The sequence below is a fragment of the Ursus arctos genome, unplaced genomic scaffold (assembly GCF_023065955.2).
Source record: "Ursus arctos isolate Adak ecotype North America unplaced genomic scaffold, UrsArc2.0 scaffold_12, whole genome shotgun sequence".
NCBI lineage: Eukaryota > Metazoa > Chordata > Mammalia > Carnivora > Ursidae > Ursus > Ursus arctos.
The window spans coordinates 23,787,156-23,810,772 of NW_026622786.1; the positions used below are offsets into that span (position 1 = coordinate 23,787,156).

Consider the following 23,617-nt stretch of genomic DNA (forward strand, 5'->3'; position numbering starts at 1 on the left):
TCTTTTCTTTCTTGGCATTACTAACATCCATATTACTAAGGACTATACGATGCTATTTAATTCATTACTACTTGTTTTTCTTTCACGGCTCTGGCTGTGGTCTTTTCTTCTTAAGGATCATGCCTTACAGCACATTTGTGCCATCTTAAGTATTCCAGGTGGTGCTGGGCAAAGAGCCTGTGCTCAGTAAACAACCATTAATTTCACTTTTTATTGGAAGGTGATTAAAATAATGTTCTTCCGCTGGAATGTATCAAAAGGACAGCTCATGAGATGTCAGTGATAGCTCTGGACTGGGTCTGGAGAGATGATCCCTGAGCTTAATGAGGACCAAAAGGGATTCTGGCTACACATCACATGTGCACAGGATATGTAAGGAGACCGGTGAACGTTCAGTAAAAGAATCTGGTTTAAACAAACCAAATGATCACACACCCTCTGCTCGGCCCCTGCGTATTGCTGGTCTAAAGCCAGAGGTGTGTGGCTGGAGAGGTGGGGAAGGCTCAGATGTCTGACTGTACGGTAGGCACCATTAACAGGCTCTCTCTTTTCCAACAGCTGCCAGGTTTCTAGCAGGCCAAGGGCAGGGCCTGGTCTAGAATAGAAAGCTGACAGACAACAGAACACCGTGCCTCAGCAGGACTGAGAGAATGGAAAAACTGATCCACAGGAGGTCCACCCTGCCAGTTCAGCGGCCGTGGGAGGAAGTGCTCTCAAAAATATGGTGTGTGGAGGCTGGCAGACCAGCGCGGGAAGACATGCCCAAGCTTGCAAGCTGCCTATCGGAGACAGGGTGGATTCCGCGTGGCTAAATCATAGCTTTTCAGAAGGTATGGTACGTCCTAACTACCTTCTGAGTCACCGCCAATCTTTCAGTATGCTGGACTGACACTGTTTAGGCAGAGACCGAAGACATGGCGCACACGTGGTCATGGACTGGCTTACAGCTTCCACTTCCACAAATACATCACGAGATATCCTGCTGTACGCTAACTTTTCTATCCTCAGTGGACCCTAGTGCAAATGGTGAACTCCATGAATGCAAATGGATTGTCAAAGTTAAGCACTTAAAGTTTCACAGACTTCTACTCACTTCCATCACTGAACAGGTGAGTGGATTGTGGCAACATTTCTAGTGCTTCTGCTTTAGTTTCATAGGTGACAAACTCAGTGACAGATCTGTAAATGACCATAGCTCACGGTGGCTATCCTATGGAAAGGGCTGGTCTGTTTCTTCTTGATTGGGAAGAAATCAACCTGTTTAACCAGATGACTTCATCCTTCTTCCAGTGACAGGGAGCAAATACAACAGAAGACTAACAAATGCAAGAATGATGCCAGTTTCCCCTGAAGGAAGTTCTGGGGAAGAGAGGGGGATAATATTGTGGGAGGGACAGGTTATGACTTGCTTGGAAGACATGAAATAAAATTGTGATTAACACTCAGAGTAATTTTTTAACCTGAGGCCTCAAGTAGTTGGTTCAAAAGAAAACAAATTCACTGATGCAAAACAGAGATTATTGCCTTTTAGATGAGAGAGAAAATGGAGCCATTGTGATTTGGAAATAGCCAACACAGTGTTTTTTCTGCCTGATTCATGAAAATCTCTCTCTCATAGTATCTCACTGACCATTTTATGGGGAAAAAAAGAGGAAAGGACCTTCAATTTTATTCTGTAGGAACAGAAATATGCCTTCTCTCACCTCAGTTCTGTCAAACATACGCAGAGGCTGTAGACACAGAGCTGCCACTGAGTGATTAGGAAACCTTTATGGATAAACCTGACTGAGAAAGGGAGACCAATTTTCGATAATACAGTGGGGCAGATTCTTTTTCTTCACCATTGGCTTTAAGTTCCCCTGTCTTTCTAATGTCAGATCTGTGATCAGAGCACACCCGAAAAGTCTTTGTAAGGAAAATGCTACACTCTGACTTGTCACATGTATAGATCAAGTGAAATGGCAGCGGCGCGGAAGAAAATTCAGTCCCTTTCTGTGAACAGGAGACTTTGATAAACTCTGAGACGGCTAGAAGTGTTACCTTTTACTTAAGTGACTTCTTAAATGAGCTGAGACACTTAGACCAGTTCCTGCCAGTGGGGTGGCAGGAAAGCTGACACTTTAGGGAGACTTGGATGGTTTTGAAATGATTGTTCAGAACTTGAGAAATTTGTATGAATGTCCTGAAATATCATGGCGTGAATATCTGTGTCAGGAGTACTTCTTGAATTCAAATGGCCATTTTGGCAAGTAGTTCAGGAGTAGAGAGTAAAGTCAGTTTAGGAGTAGAGAGTAGATAGAATTAGGACGCAGAAGTAATAATCTTGAAGTATCGGCGAATGACATTTGGGTGAGACATGGAACCCTGAAGGAAGAAGACTTATTCTCTGCATCTGGAGAAAACCAGAACAAAACAAAACATTCAGCTACTTACGTCAAATTTAATTTCAGAGAGATTACAATTTGAATGTAAAAAAACCCCATAATGATAGTTGAAGATTTAAGCAAGAATTTCATAATCTAGGAATAGGGAAGGCTTTCTAAAAATGACATCTGGGGCCAACATCTAAAGAAAAAAATTGCAGGTTGGGTGCGTGAAAATAGTTCCACGATAGAAAGCTCTGTACACGGGCACCTGGGTGGCCCAGTCGGTTAAGTGTCTGACTCTTGGTTTTGGCTCAGTCATGATCTCAGTGCCCTGACATTGAGCCCCAGGTCAGGCTCCGTGCTCAGCACAGAGTCTGCTTGAGATTCTCCAACTTTCCCTCTCCATCTGCCTCTCCCCACCTCAAATAAATAAATAAATAAAAATTAAAAAAAAAAAAGAAAGTACTATAAACAAATCTGAACAACAGATAAAAAGGACTAAGTTTTCTTATATAAGAGGTATAATAAAAGAGGTATAAAATCAATAAGGAAATACTGGACACTTCTGGAGAAAAACAGAAGAAACAATACACATGGCCATCACACATATGAAATAAAGTTTAAACTCATCAATGATGAAATAAATGTAAATTAAAAGAATGATTACCATTTTATAATGGAAAATATTTTAGAATTGGTAATAATCAATGTTTACCAAAACTGAGGCTAGGGGCTCTCTCAATACTCTGTAGGAGGGAATATACAGTGGTACAAATTGTATGAAGAACAATCTTGCCACCATTGTTTCAAAATGTAAAATACATGTACTTTGTGGCCTTGTATTTCTACTTTAAGAAATTATTTAAGGACATAATCACAAAGAAGCAAAGGCATGTATGTAAGACGCTCATTGCTACTTTATTTAACATAACAACAAATGGAAACTACCTAATATTTCACAGACCAATGCTGACTAGTTTAAAAAAGTTAAAGCAGGGGCGCCTGGGTGGCTCAGTCATTGAGCGTCTGTCTTCAGTTCCGGTCCTGATCCCAGGGTCCTGGGTTCGAGCTTCGTGTTGGGCTCCCTGCTGGGTGAGCCTGCTTCTCCCTCTCCCTCTGCCCGCTCCCCCTGCTTGTGCTCTCTCTCTGTCAAATAAATAAAAATAAAATCCTTAAAAATAAAATAAAATAGAGCAAAACAATGAACTACTCTAAAGTATAATGTAAACATAAATTTATTCATATGAAGACGTATCTACGATATATTTGGTGAAAAAAGAACACAGAACAACACCTATAGTATAATGTAATAATTTGACTAGGAATACTCAGTTATGCACACAAGTTTAAATAGGATTTTTCCCAGCGTTTTATTATGAAAATTTCAAACATACAGAAGAGTGAAAGCGTGAGAAGCACGCATATATTTTCCACCTGGATTCAATAATTGCTAACATTTTGCCATACTTATTTCTCTGTTTCTCTGAACACACACACACACACACACACACACACACACACACACACACACACATCCTGGATTCGTGAATGTTCTCTAATAATTTATTAGGCCCCAGATTCTGCCTGAAGACTTCCATCCCTCTAAAGGCAAACCATTCTATTTTTGATTGTGTTCTCTAAGGAAGTTTTCCCCTCATTTGCATTAAAATCTGCATTTCAGAGGGGGATATTACCACTATAGTTCGGCTATCACTTTGTCTCAGGTAGGAGAGTGGTGAAATACAGAAATTTAATCATTTAAGTTAAATCAGGACTATCTCATTTCTAGCTTTTATATTAGAAAAAGTAGCGATAATAACATCTTTGGCAGATTTGCCTAAAAGGAAAGTCTGAGTCAGATTTTAGAAAGAGAAATTCCTCTTAATCTGTCTTTCTTGCTCTGGACCTGAGCGGGGAAGGGAAAGAGCACCCCTTCAAGCAGATGTCTTCACCTGTGGAACAGCTTTCCCTCAGACGGTCTTGGCCAGCTCCCACTGAGCAAAACCACTGTGCTCTGGGACTGTTCCAATCTGTCAGGGAGGCAGATGCTAGATAAGAAGATGCTGACAGGCCTTCTGGTGTCCTTCCAAGCTCCCCTTCAGAGTTCAACTCCTTCGTCCTGATCTCTTCATCTCCACTAACCCTCCCCTCCCAACAGGGCTGGGCAGGGATTGTGCTTTTACCTCTCTCCCCTGCTTAGTAAAGCGCCTCAGTGTGGATTACTGCAACTAATGTAACCTAACCTTCATAGAGTGTGTAAGTGTGTGAGAGTTGGGGAGGGAGGGGGCTTTCAGAAAGTGGGGAGACTGGATGACCGCCTCCTACAAACTCCTCAGGTTTGGTCTTGGTCTCCTCCCTTGTCCCTTTCCCTAGTTCCTTAGCCCCCCTTTCCACTTTCTTCCTGCTTCTGTGTCCATGCTATGTTCCTCTCCTCACTGGGACTTTCTCTTGGGATTTCTCCTTTGTTACAGATGTCATATGTTTCAATTCCTCGGGGGGCTGATAATTCAATTGTGAAATCAGATTTCCTTCTTCAGAGTTGTCTGTTAGGTTCTCTCACAATCAGTTCTTCTTAGGTCTGGCTTACCTCAAAATGTTCCAGTGGGGCAGAAGGGTCATAAATCTCTCTCAGCAGTGGTGCTTGGACTCATGCTTAATGCATATTAAAGGTCTGGACAGAGGTTCAGGCACCAGGTTGAATGCCAGACTTCCTGCTCATTATTACGGATCTTCCATGTTAGCTTTAGGATCGGCCTCCAGAGATTAGGTTTTGAGTTAACTTAAGGGTCAAGTCCCATGGACTGGCTATAGTTTGAGTTTAAAATGGACATAAGTAGGGGAAGGCATTCGGCTTTTATTCAAAGTTCATTATAATCTTAGGTTGTTAAAGGTTGATATATTTAAGAAACTGGAAAATTGTCATTTCATTTGCCATGATTTCCTTGTACTGTTATGATACATCTACTCTCCCCTGTCTTCCAAAGTATGTCAGAATTTGTGGAAGCTCCAGAGATTCTTGTCAGTGTCATCATGTATTTACTTTATGGGTTATTCAAGGTTAGAATTAGTACACGCTAAATTCAGTTGAATTTCTCTACAAAAATATCAAAATGAAAAAAATATAAAGGTATTGGATCACTGAAAAGGAAATGAAATAATAAAATTAGAGAATGTTTGTTACATCTGCCAAAGTAGCAAATGAACAAATTCCTGGAAGATTCAAAGCTTTAAAAAGATTTATACTGCAATATTATCTGGCACCTAAATATGTACCAAAACATTTCAGCTGGAGCAATGTACTAGAGTGATTAATGAATTACATATAAACTACATCAAAGCTAGGATAAAAAGTAATTTTAGACATTATAGCATTTATACTATGTTTTTAAATGAGTGGTTAAAAGATCACTTAATGCTGAGGCAGAATGAACATTTGACAACCTCTCAAGGCCTAGTCTGGTATTTTATTTCTAGAATTCTTACATATTATATTTAGATTTTTTGTAGATTTTATTGGTGACTGTCTCAGCACCAGACATTATATCCATATCAGATGCAATGAAGATATCTATATATGAACTAAAAAAATAATCTGTTCTGATTAGCAGAATATTTTAGCAAAAATATTTCACATTTATCAAAGAAGATAACCCTGGTTAAATTTCCAAAAAATCAGTGCTAGGTAAATCAGCTTCGTGTTGAGCACCCAGTACATACACAACAGCACGTTACACATTAGGGAGACTATAAAGATGCATAATTACCTCTACATAGTCTATTATTGGTGTACAGATCGCATATGTATGAGATACAAATAATCAGTTGTGAAAGATAAACAACAATACAGGACAATATATAATGAGTAGCAAGTGGAAGATGTCACTCATAAGTATAGTACTAGGAGCAGAGGATGGTTTCTTGAGCTGTGAAGATGATAGAACATTTTCCAGAGGAGGGAAACCTTGGGAAAATTAAGGAGTGTTTTTACTGAGAATGGGTATGCCGATATACCACAGATCTCCCAATTTAAGGAAAAGAGAGAAAACATTTTAAAAATTAAAAAAAAAATTTTATTTGCTTACAGAACTTGTTTAAATGAGGATCCACCCAGAGCAAGGTGACATGAATTTTGTCCCAATTGGCCACTTCGCCCTTCATAATGCAAGATGCTGTTGTAGGCTACTGTAACTGCATCATGTGTTGTAAATTACTCTGGGATTTCGAAATTGTCTGGTTGCATTTCTACATAGCTGCTGTGTTTTCCCTAGGTGGTGTTGACTCAGTGATTTATATTCTTATATACACATTTCTTTTTTCTTTTTTTTTTTTCTGATACTTAACTAAGGCTGACCTCACTGGTTGAGTATTTCTTTGTAGAATTCTTGAACAGTGTTGCCCACACAAATCAAAATTCAGAAGAGTTTACAGAGGAAAATTAAATACTGAGAATTTTAGGCATGTTCTATACAAATATTTGACTCTACGTAATCTTCACCTAATATGTCTGATTGGTGTTTACAAAATTATATTAACATTTATTTTCTACCTCATTGCAGTTTATCAAACCATTGTAGACTTCAAGGTTTATGTTTACCCAATCAATTTTGCCCAAACCATCTTATATCAGGACCTTTTCCAGGTAACAATTAACCCTACCATCCAGAAGCAAGGTCTTTTGAGATTGCAGGTGTAAATCTTTCAGTTTTATTTCATACTTCAATAATAGCTATAATTTGGCCAAATAGTCCCAAGTAATTTCATCCAAACGAGTGGTCTCCAGGAGAGAGAAAGTACATTTACCAGCTGAGACTTTGTAAGAAACTATGGAATAATTCTACAACTGCCCTTCGGAGATGCAAAAAAATACACGAATGAGACAAAATAGTAGCGATATCTAGTTGGAGACAAATACAAGGCAGAAATACTCTTCTAACGTGGTGACTACAGGAACATTCCTTAAAAGGTAGGTTGGGAAATAAATTGCTAGACTTAAATGCAAGGCCTGCCTGGTGTGGAGAGCCTTATTTACGGAATTCTCTTTGTGACTGATGGAAGGCTTTGTATATATGGAAAGGGAATGGGATCTGGAATTCGACCGACCAAGGCTCAAATCCAGTCTCCGTGCTTTAGGAACTCTATGACCTGAGCGTCTTCGTCTCTTGGTGCCTCTGTTTCTCCATCTGTAAAATGAAGGCATCACAACTCATCCTTGAAGGAAGTCGTGGGGCTTTCACATCTGTGTGAAGAGCCCAGAAAAATGCTCTGTAAATGTCAGTGCCCCACTTGCCCTTCCCCACATGGGGCAAATGCTCCATCTAACAACAGCATGATCAACCACTGTCTACACACTTTGAAAATCCTTAGATAGATTCAAAAATAAAAGAAAGCTAGAGGAAAGATTTTTACAAATCTGCACAGAGAGAAGGCAAAAGAAGTCAGGTGAGATATGACTTTTATTTCAAAAAGAAAGCTTGGATGGAAATGAAGGAAACTCAAGGTGGTACTGAAAGAACAGAGGGCTGATTGTTAGAGTAATTAGTGGCAAAACTTAAATGTCAAGTTGTTTTTGGATCCCCAAATTACCACAATAAACCCGGGTGTGGTTTCTCCCTGTGGGTGGCAGCTGGCCAGCTCCCGAGTGCAGATATGTACGTGTCCTAGAGATAGGATATGACACCACCCGTGCTACTTAGGACCCAGGGCTTGAGGCGGGCTGATGGACCCATAATGCCCATCAAAAGTGGTCCTATATGTGAATTAAGAAAGCCCTGGATGTTTTGAGGAGACTGCCAATATAATCCTGGTTACAGTGGGATTCTCTAAAAAATATTTCCTCACCTGCTGTCCCCTTCTTGGAAGTTTTGCTGTCAGGCATTTGTTTCTTCGGGTGAAGGTGTTATCATTTTCAGATGTTCTCTTTTGAAATGAAAGAATCTGCAAGAGGTTTTAATGCAACGAATTTTTGTCGTATTCCTTCACTTAGTCTTACTTAGTAGGTGGTAGGAAACCAACCTGAACCTGAGCTTTGCTCCTTCCAGGACTCAGGCATGCTGGGTATGTCTGGGGAGATGTCCAGGCAGCTCACAGAACTGTTTATACAAGCCGAGCATGTCTGGGTGGAAACTTCGTTCTAAAAGCAAAAAGAGCCAGACCCCATGCTTGGCTGAGTCATAAGGTCTTAGACATTGAAGGGGAAAAATGATTTCGAACATGAAAGTGTAATGTTGGTCTTTTGACAGGGAGAGAGAATAAGTAAAAAATAGAAAAATTCCTTTCACTAAAAATAGAAATGGTGAAGTTTGAGAAACCCCTGTGAGGATCCCCACCTTTAGAGAGTAACCCAAGTCGGAGAGAGGCATTACCCTCATCGTTCTGTAGATCACCTTGGAGGCCCTGGTTCCCTGTGGATCCGTGGCCTTGGCTGGGTGGGACGTGCACAGACTTTGGGGGCTAGATGTTCTATGTTAAGAGGTGGGGGAAACTGTGAGATCGTCTCAGGTTGCAGATGGAAAATGTATGTATATGATCAGATCTGATAGCATATAAATAAGGAAAGAGAAAACAAACGCCTACGTTTTTAAGTTCGATTATGTTTCTATGCCCCGAGTGGTGGGGAGATGAAGACTTCGGGGAAACAGTGATTCAGAGTGAAAACAGCTGGGGAAAGAGGGCCCTCATTCCGTGTGGATCAATTTTGGTCAGGGAGTGATGCATTAATGGGGAAAAAAACCTAGCTTATCAAAGATATAGAAAAAATTCTAATGGAAAAATCTATTTAGAAACATCTGTCAAAATCTTGTCAGAAATTTTACCAAAAAGAAAATTAAATAAATAAAAGCATTTAGTAGATTCATGTACCTTGAGAGTGATCTCTTTGCTCTAAGAATTACTTGATTCAATTATATAATGAATGTAAATTTATGCTTTTTTAATTAGGCGTTTTTAATTTTTGAAAATGAAGTCAGGTTTTTACAAAGTTGGGCTCAGTGTTCTGTAAAGGTTATATTCTCATCATTGGCACTGTCTATCTGGTGGCAGTAATTTGAAGGATGAGGTAAAATTCCTGGCTGGGATTTATGAAGTCAAAACAGGAATTGTTTCAAATTACTCAAGCGCTCAACTGATGTGACGGGGGTAGAAGAAAAACTGTAAGTCGTGTTAGCCATTAAGGTATCAGTGTTTTTTAAAATAGCTTTGAATAGGATCCTAGGGGTTGGATTTGATGGGAAAGAGAAAGAAGTTTGCTAGAAGAAGTAGAAAGGACATGGTGGGAATGTGGACAAGACGTGTGTGTTTGGGAACTTTGGGGAGAGTGAGATGATGTGGCTGGGAGGAATGTTCCTGCGGGCAGGGAACCAGGGAAGGGGGGGTGACAGTGGTGGCATCTCCTTTAATACCCAGCGTGGACACACCCCTTAGAGACACACACGGGGTTTCCTAGGAGATTCATGTGGCAACTTTTAAAATAATGTCTTGACAGTTAGTGTCCTACTTCTTAGAAACTCAAGCACTTTACCAAACATTGCACGTAGCACTCAATTATAACGATTACATTTCCAAGAAACCAGTGCAGGTTTCAAGAGTTTTGAAACTGGTGACTTTAGTGATTCTCTCTCTCTCCCTCCATTCAATGCAACAAACATTAGTGAGCATTATTATGTGCCAGGCACTGTGCTGGCCCCTGGCATAAGAAGATTAAATAATAAATGAATGCTCGAAGAATGATTTAGGTGGATGGGTGTGTGGGTAAGGGCTTGGGTAGAGACACATGACGGTACGGGGCTTTGTTGAAGAGAAAATAAATGTCAGATAAGAAAGAGAGGAAGAATAGTTCAGATAGAGTCATCGCTTCTTCAGGAAATAGTGGGTAATTTGGTAGGATTTGAATATAGGACGCGGGAAGGCATCTAGTGGGAAAGTAAATATAATTTTGGCTATTACTGAACAGTTTCTTATATGTAAAACTAGGTTAATATCAGATTGCCATGCCTTCAGTGTTATACTAAGAGATTTATACTTTGTGATTGGAGTAAGAGTGATTCCCTGTGCTAGAACTGTGAAGGAGTTTGCAAGGCTGTAGCCGTGTAATCACGGCTATAATCATTGAGTATTTTGTGTCACGCATTGGGCTAACTATGTTAAACATTATCTCATTTATTAGGTCAGAGTTTATTATACTAGTATGATGGGATGTGATAAGGGACTTGATTAGATTTTTAGCAATGGGTATAGAAAGGGGCAACAATTTATAGAGTGTGGGGAAAGTATTTTGGAACCTTAATCATTCATTCATTTTCTCACTTATTCATTCATTCAACAAACATTTATTTATTTATTTATTTATTTATTTATTTATTTATTTATTTATTTTTAAAGATTTTATTTATTTATTCGACAGAAATAGAGACAGCAGTGAGAGAGGGAACACAAGCAGGGGGAGTGGGAGAGGAAGAAGCAGGCTCATAGCGGAAGAGCCTGATGTGGGGCTCGATCCCAGATCGCCGGGATCACGCCCTGAGCCAAAGGCAGACGCTTAACCGCTGTGCCACCCAGGCGCCCCTCAACAAACATTTATTAAAGCACTTACTCTTTGCCAGGCTCTGGGCTAGAAGCGAGGTGTACATGGTATGAGCTTACTATGTCCCAGGAGCTATTCCAAGTGCTGTGCGGGAAGGTGTCTTATTATTATCATTATTACAGATGAGAAAATAAAAACACAGAGAAATCCAATAACTTGTCCAAGGCCGGAGAGCTACCATGTGGGGTCTGATCCACCACCTGGTTCCAGAGTTTCATCCTTTAACCCTCCACATGATGTCCCACAGGTAGATAGACTTCTGACCTCAAACATGTCATTTTTTAGTTGGGTGAAGGCCAATGGGAGCAAATAACTGAAATGCTCCAAGAGTATAATTCTAGTCCATAAAGTGCCATGGCTTATTTCTAGTTTTAGGCTACTATGAATAAAACTGCTATAAACATTCTTGTACAGGTTTCTATGTGCACCTAAATCTGCCTCCCTGGGTTAAATGCCTGAGTGCAACTGCTGGCAGATAGCGTGGTAGCTGTGCTTCGTTTTGAAGAAACTGGTAGAGTGTTTTCTAGAGCAGTTGTATCATTCTACAGCCCAAGTAGCAAAGTGTGAATGATCCAGCTTCTCTGTACCTTGCTGCCTTTTGGGATTGTCACATTTTTTTGTTTTAGTCGATCTGATAGGTGTGTGATGATACGTCCCTGTGGTTTCAATTTGTACTTCTCGAGTGGCGAATGGCGTCCACCATCCTTGCATGTGCCTATTTGTCTTCTGTAGATCCTCTCCCGTGAAATGTCTCTTCATCTTTTGCTCACTTACTAATTGGATTTTTTTCCTGTTGAGTTTTGAGAATTCTTTATATATTCTAGTTACTACTACCAGTCCTCTGTTGGCTACGTGGTTTGCAAATATTTTCTTCTAGTCTATAGCTTGCAGTAACAAGGTCTTTAGAAACAAGTCCATAGTAACAAGGACTTTCATAGAGCAAAAGGTTTAATTTTGATAAAGTCTAACCTATCCGTTTTTTGTTTGGTACCAAGCCTGACACTGCGTCTCGTCCTTGGTTCTGAGGATTTTCTCATACATGCCCTTCTAAAAGTTTTATAGTTCTATGTTTTTTATTTAAGTCTTTTTATGAAGTCCTATTTAAGTCTATTTATGTTAATTTTCATATAAGGTAAGGCTTAGGATCAAGTTTTGGGTTTTTTTTTTCCTGTTCTTTCTTTTCTTCTTTTTTCTTTTGTTTTACCTAGGGATATCCAATTGCTTCAGCACAATTTATTGAAAAGATGATCTTTCCTCCACTGAATTGTTTTTCTAGCTTTGTCAAAAATCAGTTGGGCATATTTGTGTGTGTCTGTTTTTTGGTTCTCTATTATGTTGCTTTGTGCTTATCCCTTTGTGTGTCTGTGTGCTTATCCCTCCAACGTTACCACATAGTCTTGATTACTACAGTTATAAGTCTTGAATTCAGGTAGACTGCTTCCTCTTTATTATTTATTTATTTAAAGATTTATTTATTTATTTGAGAGGGGGAGAGAGAGCACATGTGAGTGGGTAGAGGGGCAAAGGGAGGAGGAAAGAAGCAGACTCCCTGCTGAGTGTGGAGCCAGATGGACCTGGGGCTCCAACCCATGGCCCGGAGATCATGACCTGAGCCAAAACAAGAGTCGGATGCTCAACTGACTGAGCCACCCAGGCGCCCCCTCCCTCTTTATTTTTTAAAAGTTGTTTTAACCATTCCAGTTCCTTTGTCTTTCCATATAAATTTTAGAACAACCTTGTCTATATCTATAAGAAATCTTACTGAATTTTGATAGGAATTATGTTAAATCTTGTATATCAATTTGGGGCGAAGTAACACTGTTTATGCCTAGTGTTCCAATCTGTGAATATGTTGTGTCTCTTCATTTAATGGATTTTCTTTGATTTCTTTCATAAGTGTTTTATACTTCTCAACATGTAAGTCCTGTCCTTGTTTTGCTAGATTTACATCTAGTATTTTATTTTTTTGAGCAATTGTAAATGGTATTGCATTTTCAATTTCAGCATTTATTTGTTCATGGATAGCATATAGAAATATAATTGATTTTTCTATGTTTATGTGCTATGACCTTGCTGAACTCATTTATTTGCACTAGGACGTACTAGGGGTTCTTTCGTAAATTCCTTAGGACTTTCTACATAGACAATCATGTCATCTGCAAATAGAAGCTGTTTTATTTTTTCATTTCCAATCTCTTTGCCTTTCCCCTTCCCTTTCTTTCCTTATTGTACTAGCTAGAACTTCCAGAACTATAGTGGTGAGAGAGGTATCCTTGCCTTGTTCTTGACCTAGGTGGTGGGGATGGGTATGTGTAAATTCAGTCTTTCACATTATCTGTAGTTGTTCGTAGATTTTAAAAATCAAACTGAGGAAGTTCCGCTCTATTCCTAGTTTTCTGAGAGTTTTTAAAAATCATGAATGAATAGTGATTTTTTTCAAATGCGTTTTCTGCATCAATTGATATGATCAAATGTGTTCTCTTCTTTAGCCTGTTAACATGATGGGTTATAGTGATTGGTTTTTAAATATTGAACCAGCCTTTCATCCCCAGAATGAACCTCACTTGGTCACGGTGTATGATTCTTTTTGTATTTTATTGAATTCTATTGGGTAATAGTTTATTAAGGATTTGTGTATCTATGCTCATGAAGAATGTTGGTCTGTAGTTTTCTTTTTTCTAATGTCTTTGTTATATAATATTAACTTCACCAAAATATTAACTATCCCCTATTCTAGTTTTTGGACGGGATTGTGCAGAATTAGTGTTTGTTTTGTAAAGTTTGGTAGAATTCTCCAGTGAAAACACCTCTACCTTGAGATTTCTTGTTTGGTAGGTTTAAGTTGGTGAATTAAATTTCCTTAATAGTTATAGGTATATTCAAATTATCTATTTCATATGAGTTAAATTGTGGTAGCTTGAGGAATTGGCTCATTTCACCTACTTTGTCAAATTTATGTATGTAGGATTATTCGCAGTTTCCCCCCATTTTCCTTTGGTGTCTGCAGGCTCTGTAGTAAGATACTCCACATCATTACTGCTATTGTGCTGGTATGGCTTTTTTCTTGCACTTTGTCAGTGAGGCTTACCAGCGGCTTGTCGATTTTATTGATCTTTGGAAAAATAGCTCTTTGCTTCATTGATTTTTCCTGTTTTCCTGCCTTTAATTTCAATGATTTCTGCTCTTATCTTTATTATTTCTTTCCTTCTGCTTACTTTGGGTTTGGTTTGCTCTTCTTTTTCTAGGTTCTTGAAGTAGAGATTAGCTTATTGATGTGAAACTTTTCTTCTTTTCTAACATACGCATTTCATACTATAAAGTTCCCACTCAGCCCTCTATCAGCTATGGCCCACAAATTCTGATTTGTTGCATTTTTGTTTTCATTTAGTTCAACGAAATTTTCTTTTAGTTGAAGACTTCCTTTTTCACCTATGAATTATTATGTTGTTTACTTTCCAAGTTTGTATATTTTTCTGTTATGTTTCTCTTACTGATTTTGAATTTGTTGTGGTTGGAGAATACACACTGGATGATTTCAATTTTTTACAATTTGTTGAGATTTTTTTGACACTTCTGATACCAAATAGGTAATTCCCTGTACCTCCCCCTTCCTCCCAACACCCACCAATTTTCCAAATTTCTAGACACTAACTGCATATCTTATAATTTAATTTAGTTCTGCCACTAACTAATCACAGGCTTAAGGACTCAGTCCCACAAGACTGTCCTTGCTTCAGACACTGTTGCAAGTAATGGGTCTCCAGGGCACCCATAGTTTGGTCCAACCTGGCTACAAAGTTGAAGTTTGCCACAAACCTCCCTCAGATTTGATAATTTGCCAAAACAGCTAAAAAACTCAGGGAAACATTTGCTTATGCTTACTAGTTTATTATACACAAATCAATAGCCAGATGAAGAAACATAAAGAGCAAGGTCCAGAAGGATCCTGAGTACAGAATCTTCTGTCTCCATGAAGTTGAGGCATACCACCCTTTTGGCATGTAGATGTTTTCACCAACCTGGAAACTCTCTGTACCCTGCAGTTTAGGAATTTTTGTGGAAACTGCATCGTGTAGGCATGATTAATTACTAACTCAATCTCCAGAACTTCTTCTTTCTCTAAAGAACGGGTGTGGGGCTGAAAGTTCCAAGCTCTTTTTTTCCCCCAAAAGATTTATTTTTTGTTTGGGAGAGAGAGAGAGAGAGCATGTGAGCAAACAGGGGGAGGGGCAGAGGGAGAGGGAGAGGGGACAGAATCTCAAGAAGACTCTCCACTGAGCGAGGAGCCTGATGCAGGGCCCAAAGTGGGCCCATCATACAACACTGAGATCATGACCTAAGCAGAAATCGAGAGCTGGGCGTTCAGCTGACTGAGTCACCCAGGCATCCTGGAAATTTCCAAGCTCTTAATCATGCCTTGGTCTTTCTGATAACCAGCCCGCATCCTAAAACTATTCAGGAGCCCACTAAGAGTTGCCTCACTTGAACAGAAGAAATGAAGGGGAAATCAAGACATTCTCAGATGAAAGAACACTAAGAGAATTGTCATTAATAGGCCTACTCTAAAAGAATGGCATTACCATTTTTTTTTAATCACCCAGGAAATTCCAAAGAATTTAAGAACTCTGTGTCAGGAACTGAAGTAAAAACTCAAATATTAAGGAAAAAAAATGCTCCTAACATTCATATCACTTAGGAAATTGCAAGGGTTTTAGGAGCCCTGTATCAGGGACCAGGAGCAGAGATAAATATACATTTCCTCTAATGTCACACTTGCCTATATGGTGTAATTTGAAGTTAATATGCTGATAATGAGGGTTATAGACATGAGGTAAGGAGGAAAAAAGAAAATGACAATGGCTTGGATTAATCACCATAGAATATATTAAAACAGGACAAAATAAAAAGAAAAGTGGGGACCCACTTATGGTTCAGCATCAGAAATTTTTGGTCACAAAAATCTATAAAGCTTTTTTTCCATTCTGTGCTCCCTCACACTCACCCCACCCCACCCCCAATTTTTTACTTTCAGAGAGGCAAGGACGGAATCCGGGTTCACATAGCTCATGAATGGTGAAAACTGACTCAAATCAAGGTCTGTCTGTCTCCAAAGTTTATGCTAAAGCCTATGTAGGTTAAAGAACTGAGCGGTTGGTATTGGATACATGGCTCCCTTAGAGGTGAACATGGCAGCATTTAAGAGGAAAAAGATGATATGGGTGTAGATGTGAGCATTAGGGGAGATGGAAAAGGAGAAAAGAAGTCAGAGGTTAGTTTTGTTAATCTGTATTGCCAGTCGCTAATTTTTCTGTGTGAAAGGTTTATTTCCTTTATAATGACAATAATACCTACATTATAGGATTTTTATAAGGATAATGTAGAAAAATAACTGTAAAGCATTTAAGGTAGTGTACAAACACTCATATATGTTCAAATTTAATACTATTTAATGTCTTTGAACATGATTGCTATAAGTTTCCTATTCAATAAAAGTGAGGCAAATTAGAATCCTAGCAAATGAGTATTTTCTAATAAGTGAAGTTCCTTAAGGTAGAACTAGAAAAAAAATGTCGCATTCACTTTTGTATGCATTAAACCTTTGGAAGAATAAACAGGATATTTACAATGGTGGTTCTCTGTTGCAGGGTGGGGTGCAGTGGGCTGCTTTGGTCTGGTTGTAGAACTAGGCAGATGAGTTGGAGGGAGACCTTTTGCTAGTATTATTTTATAATTTAAAAAATCCGATCCTTGCGAATATATTAATTATCCAATTTTATGAAAGGAAAAAAAGTAGAATTGGCAATCTTAAGAATTTACCCATTCTTTTCTCCAGAAGTGTTTGGGCTGTTGGTGCCTGTCCATTAACCAGGGAAGCTGTAGAGAGCTATTCCTTCCATGAGTGAGTGGCAGAATTTGATGGCCTCTGTCGTCCCTGTTGTGTGATTCCTGAAATGTGAGTGGATTCTCTACTCTCCCAGCCTTTATTCAGGAAATATACACTAAGTATACGCTGTAGTGAGTCTGTTTATCTAGTGAAATCCAACAAATACTGTTTCTAATTGCATGCTTTGTCTACTTTGTATGTTGACTAGATCATCTTTGTCAACTAAGAAGGCTTTGCATTAGAGGAGGGATTCTGCTACAACTAAAATCACAGAACTAACATTGAGAACATTGTCCTGCCAATGTCTAAGGGCCGATATAGTCCCTTGATTGATGGGAGCAGAGTGACCTATTGACCCACATTGGCATTATCCAAGGGCCAAGGCTATCAGTCAGTTCTCCTTTCATAAAGGAGACAGGGTGCCCAATATCCTTGTTCATCTAATAGTTTCATGTTTATGTGTGGAAAGAATCTGAACCGGGCTGCTTATCTTTCTTAGCTTGACTTTTGTTCTGACTTGTGAACCCTGTTTAGATTCTAGTTCTAGTGTTGTTGACCTCTTGTCTGCTGGCCCTGACATGAACCATGTTCTGTGGCTAGATTTAATATTTGCTTTGTCTCTGTTCAGAATTATATTTTCTTTCCTCTTTAATCTCTGACGGGCCTTCAAAAATTCTTTTGAACTTTCCAAAGAGAACACTTCTTGAAATCACTGTTATCATGGAGTTGCCTCTATAATTATTTTGGCATTAAATTTCATTCTCTCTACAACAATAGCATTACCACATGATATAAAGGGACCCCTTGTTATTGTCATCCAGTCCATCCCGTATTGTGGAGTCTCGTGACCTTTCCAGTGTGTTGGAATTGTAAAGAAATTGTAATCGTGTGCTATTTTTTGAGCATAATTCATCCAGCTTGATAAAATAAAGCAAAAATATGCAGAAGCACTGTGGATTTTCCTTCCTCAAATCAATTTTCCTTTCTCTCAGTTAAGTCTGGAAAACGAATATTACTGAGATGATATTGGAAAAAAATTTACCAATACTGACGTTATCTGACTAGTGCGTGGGTAGTCAATGACTCACCTTTTAGAAGTAAATGGATCCTTTCAGGTAACTTTGGCACCAAGCAGTATGCCAGAGATACTCACTCTTAAATGACTTAGGCAGTTTATGATCAGATTTCCCTCAACTTCAAAAGCCAGCACTGCTAGGTGCTGCTAGGTCCGATCAAGCTCATTTCCTGCAATATCGAATAGAGTCCAAGGGAGCCTTCGGTCAGTTGGCTTCCACAGGAGACACCTTCCTATGATGACTCAGAATTGCAAAATTTTTATCAGCAACTTTTAACAGAGGAGTGTTCTGAAATTTGAACACATTTTCATATTAAAAGTCTGCTCTTACAACTACAAATTTCCCCAGGGACTGACTTTTTATTCCCAATTGATTACTTAGTGCCGCATCACTGCACAAAAATTCCCCAGAGTTCAGTTACCTCTTGGTCACATTTAGTTTGATAAGACTATTTAACCGAGGAGTGTACCAAATATTTGCTGTGTCTTGTTCCTTGAAACTTAAGTTATATTTGAAAGTTTACCTAAAGTAATTGTAGGATACTTTTTGGTGGATTTTTGAAAGCTAGTAAGCATCATATTTATAAGCACTAAAACACAAAAATATAAAAAACAAGTATATAAAACCATTTCTATCACTGAAAAGGTAAGACATTAATAATAACTGTCATACATTTCAATACCTATTTATTTCAGTTAAATAAGTAAGAAGAATAACTTTCACAGTGGGCTTCTGATTTTAGGCAATGACAATTAGGCTAGTTATAAAATTTTGGGGCCTTGACTGACAATTCTATCATTTTATTTTAGCATTGACTATTGCAAAAGATATTGCTGAAACTAGCTGATTTTAACTGTTTTGAAAGACACTTGCTAAGAAACTATGGAATTCCTACTTTTTTGCCCCACTAGCTGTCTGTTCTTCTGGGTTTCAGTTATAAGTAGTTAGACTTTCTCACTATAATATCTCCTATATCTCTTACTCTCTTTTCTGTATTTCTTCTACTTTTATTTCTCCATGTTTCATTTTGATGATTTTATTCAAAGTTTGCTTTTAGTTCACTATTTCTGTCCTCAGCTGTGCATAAGTTAATTTTAGAGTCAGCCACTGAGTTTCTAATATCAGTTGTATTTTTCATGTCCAGAATTTCCATTTGGTTTTATTTTGTAGTTTCCATATTTTTGTTAAAATTCTTCATGGTTTTTTTTTTTTTTCTGTTTTAGGCATATTAATGAAGGCTTAGAGTTTGTGTATAAAATTTTCATCATCTGGATCTCCTAAATCTGTTTTCTCTTATTTCTTTTGGTTTTTAATTGCATTGTCTTGTTACCTTTGATCGTGCTGAACAATGTATAATGAAAACTATAAAATTAATTCGAAGCATATGATAGTGTTATCCCAAGCCTTACTAATTGTATTTTTTTTTTTTTTTGGCAAGAGTCTAGAGCATTAGCCATCCCAGATCAAGTCATTCTAATTTTAGAAATTAATATGATATGAAGTTATGTTTCAGTCCCTGCAAAGGTTGAACTATTTCTGGTTTATCCTTCTTCCTAGACTCAGCCCTTTGGGATTATAACCCAAAGTATAGAGTATTTCACCAGAGAAAATTTGTTCCTTTAGCCTATAAGGTTTCCAGAATCTCTGCTCAGCATCTCAGTGTCTTTCCTAAAAGAAGCAGAAGTCTCCAGAAAAAAAGTGGTCCTGCATGCAGGGCTTACTTCTCTGCGTTCCTTTCTCTTCCATGATCAGTTTGTATTTATAGACAATGTTGATGAACTAAAAGTAAAATCATGTCTTTCTAAGCCTTAGTCAAATCATTTCCCCATCCCACCTTCTCAAGAGCTTACTTTTCAGAAACTTATGACGAAACTTTAAAAATCCATTCCGGGTCTGTGTCATTCTTTGACCACATAATTACCTTGCCTTGACAGATGTACAGGAGCTGTGTGATCTATACGTGGCCTCTTTCTTGACCTTGTTGACATTTATCAGAAAAAATATTTGAATGAAGTTTCTGCCAAGGGATTTAGGAAGATTTAAAAAAAAATTGTGGGAGGAGAAAGTTTAGTTTTATTGATTTTTATTTTTTCAGTCTACAAAATTGGATGAATTAATAATTTTATCATCAATTTACCTTGTTTTGAATAAACTAATGTAGGTCACAGAAGTGGACACATTAGGTAAACATTTGACCTCTTGACATGAAGAAAAATAACAAAGTGCTGAAAAAGACTAGATATAGATTCAGAGGCTCCGCGTTCAAGGGCTTGGTTACTCATTATTTATGTGGCCTTGGGAAAATCATTTACTCTCTTCAGACCTTAGTTTTCTCATTTATAAAATATAGAGATTAAACTTGAGCCAATAATTTTTCTTAACAGTGCAATCCTTTTTTCCCCCCAAGGACAACATAGAAATTCAAAATTAAAAACAAACAAAAGAACCTAAAAACCAGAGCTAAATTGGATGTAGCATTGTGTGTAGTGTGTGTGTGTGTGTGTGTGTGTGTGTGTCATGGGTTAGAGCAGTTGTAGATTTGCCCTACCTTTGCCTTTGGGATGGCCCCTAGGGCAACTCTAGAAGCTCCGGGACTCTGCGGAGTAAATTGTCCGGAGGTGTGTTCTAAGTCTTCGGAACGCAGTCTAAGACTGATGTTACATGCATATCAGGACGTTGGTGCGACCAGGGGTTGAAGGTTATTTCTGTCAGAGCATTTCTTGAAAGGAAATATTTCCAAGTGATTTCTGCTCTTGCTCTTTTCATAAACCTGTAACTATTTCTGGCAACAACTCAGCAATGAGGTTGGAAGTGACTGCCATAGAACCTGAAAAGAGAGAAAATTCACACTGAGGACCAAAAGGAATGAAGGAAAGGAAGAACAAATGAAGGGGACGAGGATTCAGTGAAGGATATTTTCTGAGATGACTTTTCCAGAGAGTAATTTAAAATGTTGGCCTTTCTTCTAATTCAGGAGCAACTGTCCTAATGGCATGAAGCTGGTGATGCATTTCTAGAAAGCACATCATAAGCAACTCATTGTTCTTGCCTGCTTGACCTTGACCATCCCGATGCCGGTAATTACCCTGTTTACTATTATCTAAAAGGAAAAATGCTGTGTGAAACGTCTTGTCTATTGTTATTTGAACATTTGGAAAAGTCATGGAAGAAAAATAAAAGGCTGATTAATCTGATCAGTAGAGAGCAAGTGGAGAGAGCTTCAATATTAGATTGTTTTTTATGATACAGGTAATTTTGACCTAAGTATGTTTGTTAGGTTGTGTTGAATTAGTGGGTGGGCAAACAACAACAACAAATGGTAAATATTGTGATTGCAGCTAAACAGGGTGGTACTAAGCATGTCTGCCACCTGTTGATAGTGACAGATTTCTTTGACCTGGCTAGATTTCAGAAGACTGAAACAGAGGATGACTGGTTTCTCCAAAGCAAGCTTTTTCTAGAATATCTGAAGGAGATTGATTGAATGTTGCTGAATGTTTAATAATCTCAGAGGGGTCTAGAAATGGAAAATAAAAAAACTATGAAAATTTGGCATCTAAATACTGGGTCAGAACTAGATAGAAGTGGAAAAAAGAGTGTACCTTGATATATACTCTTTTCTTTTGTCTTATGTTAAGGAAATAAACAATATGTGTGATGCAGGTCCAGCTAGGGTTCTATAAACATACACATAATTTTATAGCTTTTCAGCAGGTTAGGAGGGATTTCTTCATTACATCTGTCTATCTATCTATCTATCTATCTATCTATCTATCTATCATCTATCTATCATCTATCTATCTATCTATCTATCTATCTATCTATCTATCTATCATCTCATCATCTATCTTTTTTCCCACAAGTCTATCAAATCTGGAACCTGGAAGAATATAGAGCTTTTCTTTATAACTTTCTTGACCAGGTGATGCTAATACTGCAAAGTATCTCCTTCCTAGCAGACAGTGACCTTACTCTGCCCTGGCACTCAATTTATTGAAACACCTTGATCATTACTTTCAAAGCCTTTTAGGGAAAGAAGATATAAAACTGGTTCCACATGAAGCACAGGGTTTTGTTTTTGTCTTTGCTTTTTAAAAAAAAATTTTTTTATTTATTTATTTTGGGGGGGCAGAGGGAGAGGGAGAGAGAATCTCAAGCAGACTCCCCACTGAGCGTGGAGCCAGATGCAGGGCTCAATCTCATGATTCCCAAGATCATGACCTGAGCTGAAATGAAGAGTCACGTGCTTAACTGACTGGGCCACCCAGGTGTCCCTGTTTTTGTTTTCTGTAAGGAGGATAAATTTCTCTGTTGCTAACCTAATAGGGAATTTGGCTTTCATGTATTTGTCAAGCTTAATTCTCTTTCTGCAAGAGAACTCACCTATGGCGTCCCTGTGGATGGAATTTTAAACCTGGTGGTATGAGCATAGCAATTTATATCCATGGCTGGATGGGGCTGAGGAAAGAGGTCCACTGAGGGGATTTTGACAAATTGAAAACTAGCTTTTAGTTTGTATGTTGAAAGAATTCTAAGAGCAAGACATTATGCCTTGAAAAGAGTTAGGAGATAATGTTCAAAGCTTTCTTCCAGTATATTTTTCACAAAGATTTGTGATTTTGAAAGATGACCGGAGTTGAGTGGCCTTTTTGTAGACTGAAGAATTCAAACAGTCCAGCCCCTCTGTTTAATAGATCACCAGACTCATTAGTGTGTTGAGGAATGACAAAATTGTCCTATGCCCAAAAGTAATTAGGGCCTGAAATGATCTTTGTAGTGAAGCCCAAATTAAAATTTAGCTCTAATTTTCATGAAATCCACTGGCTGATCTAGTATTATTCCCTTCATGACATTGCTGAAGCCAATACTCTATAAGAACATGATAATGAAATATTGAGAATGAATTCTGATTTTACTTACTCATTTATTTGGCTACCTAATGATTCTCTAAAAGAAGATAATGTGAGTGAACCTTATTTTATACAATTCGAAAGGTATTTGGTAATATACCTCAAAAATATATTAAATACATTTTAAATGCACTTTGGAAAATATTTATTTATAAGACTGTTAATCTTTTGTAAATTAAATGTTTCAGAAACATTACTCATGATTATTGTATTTGTAAGTTTAATTTTTCTATTTCTTAAATTTTCTTAAACTTGGACATCTCTGCCTCTTGATGTGAGGGTAGGTGGGAAGGGAATATTAGGTAAAAGAAAGATAAAGAGTTGGCTAAAAGGGGAAGAAGGTAAAATCCTGCCTGGAGGCAGAATTCTTCATCGTAGCCATTTGGGAAAAAGGAAGAGCGTAGCTCACGTAGCTCACGATGAGGCTGATGACGGCGAGCCAACTTCAAGGTATGGCACGGGAAGAGAGCAAACAACACTAAGACGAACCTTTTCTATTGTGTACGAGGGAGAGTGAGATTATTAACTGTGTCTATCTCGTGAGTCAGGTTCCATCCTTGTAAGTGTAAGCAAAACAAGCCTACTTGTAACACACAATTAACATCCCCCTCCTAGTGCCATAACCAGTCATTGCCGATGGCATCTTAGAGTAAGTGTTTATCTTTAAAGAGCTCAAAGCACTTCATAGACACTTTCTCTGTTTCTTTAGCACTCTTATCCTTCCAGATAAGCCCATATTACATCTCCACCTCCTCAGCCCACAATGAAGTTGCTGACTGATAGACTCAATGTATGAAGATGCC

General features: G+C 38.3%; 1 long non-coding RNA gene across 1 annotated transcript in view; it reads left to right on the forward strand.

The window, feature by feature from the left end:
* The first annotated feature begins 494 nt into the window (after positions 1-494).
* The window catches only part of LOC123000974 (uncharacterized), a 45,554-nt gene continuing 22,431 nt past the window's right edge, over positions 495-23,617 (forward strand). The window contains exons 1-2 of the long non-coding RNA XR_006409386.3: positions 495-1,109; positions 20,879-20,981. This is a non-coding gene — a long non-coding RNA (uncharacterized LOC123000974). The remainder of the gene's footprint in view (positions 1,110-20,878; positions 20,982-23,617) is intronic.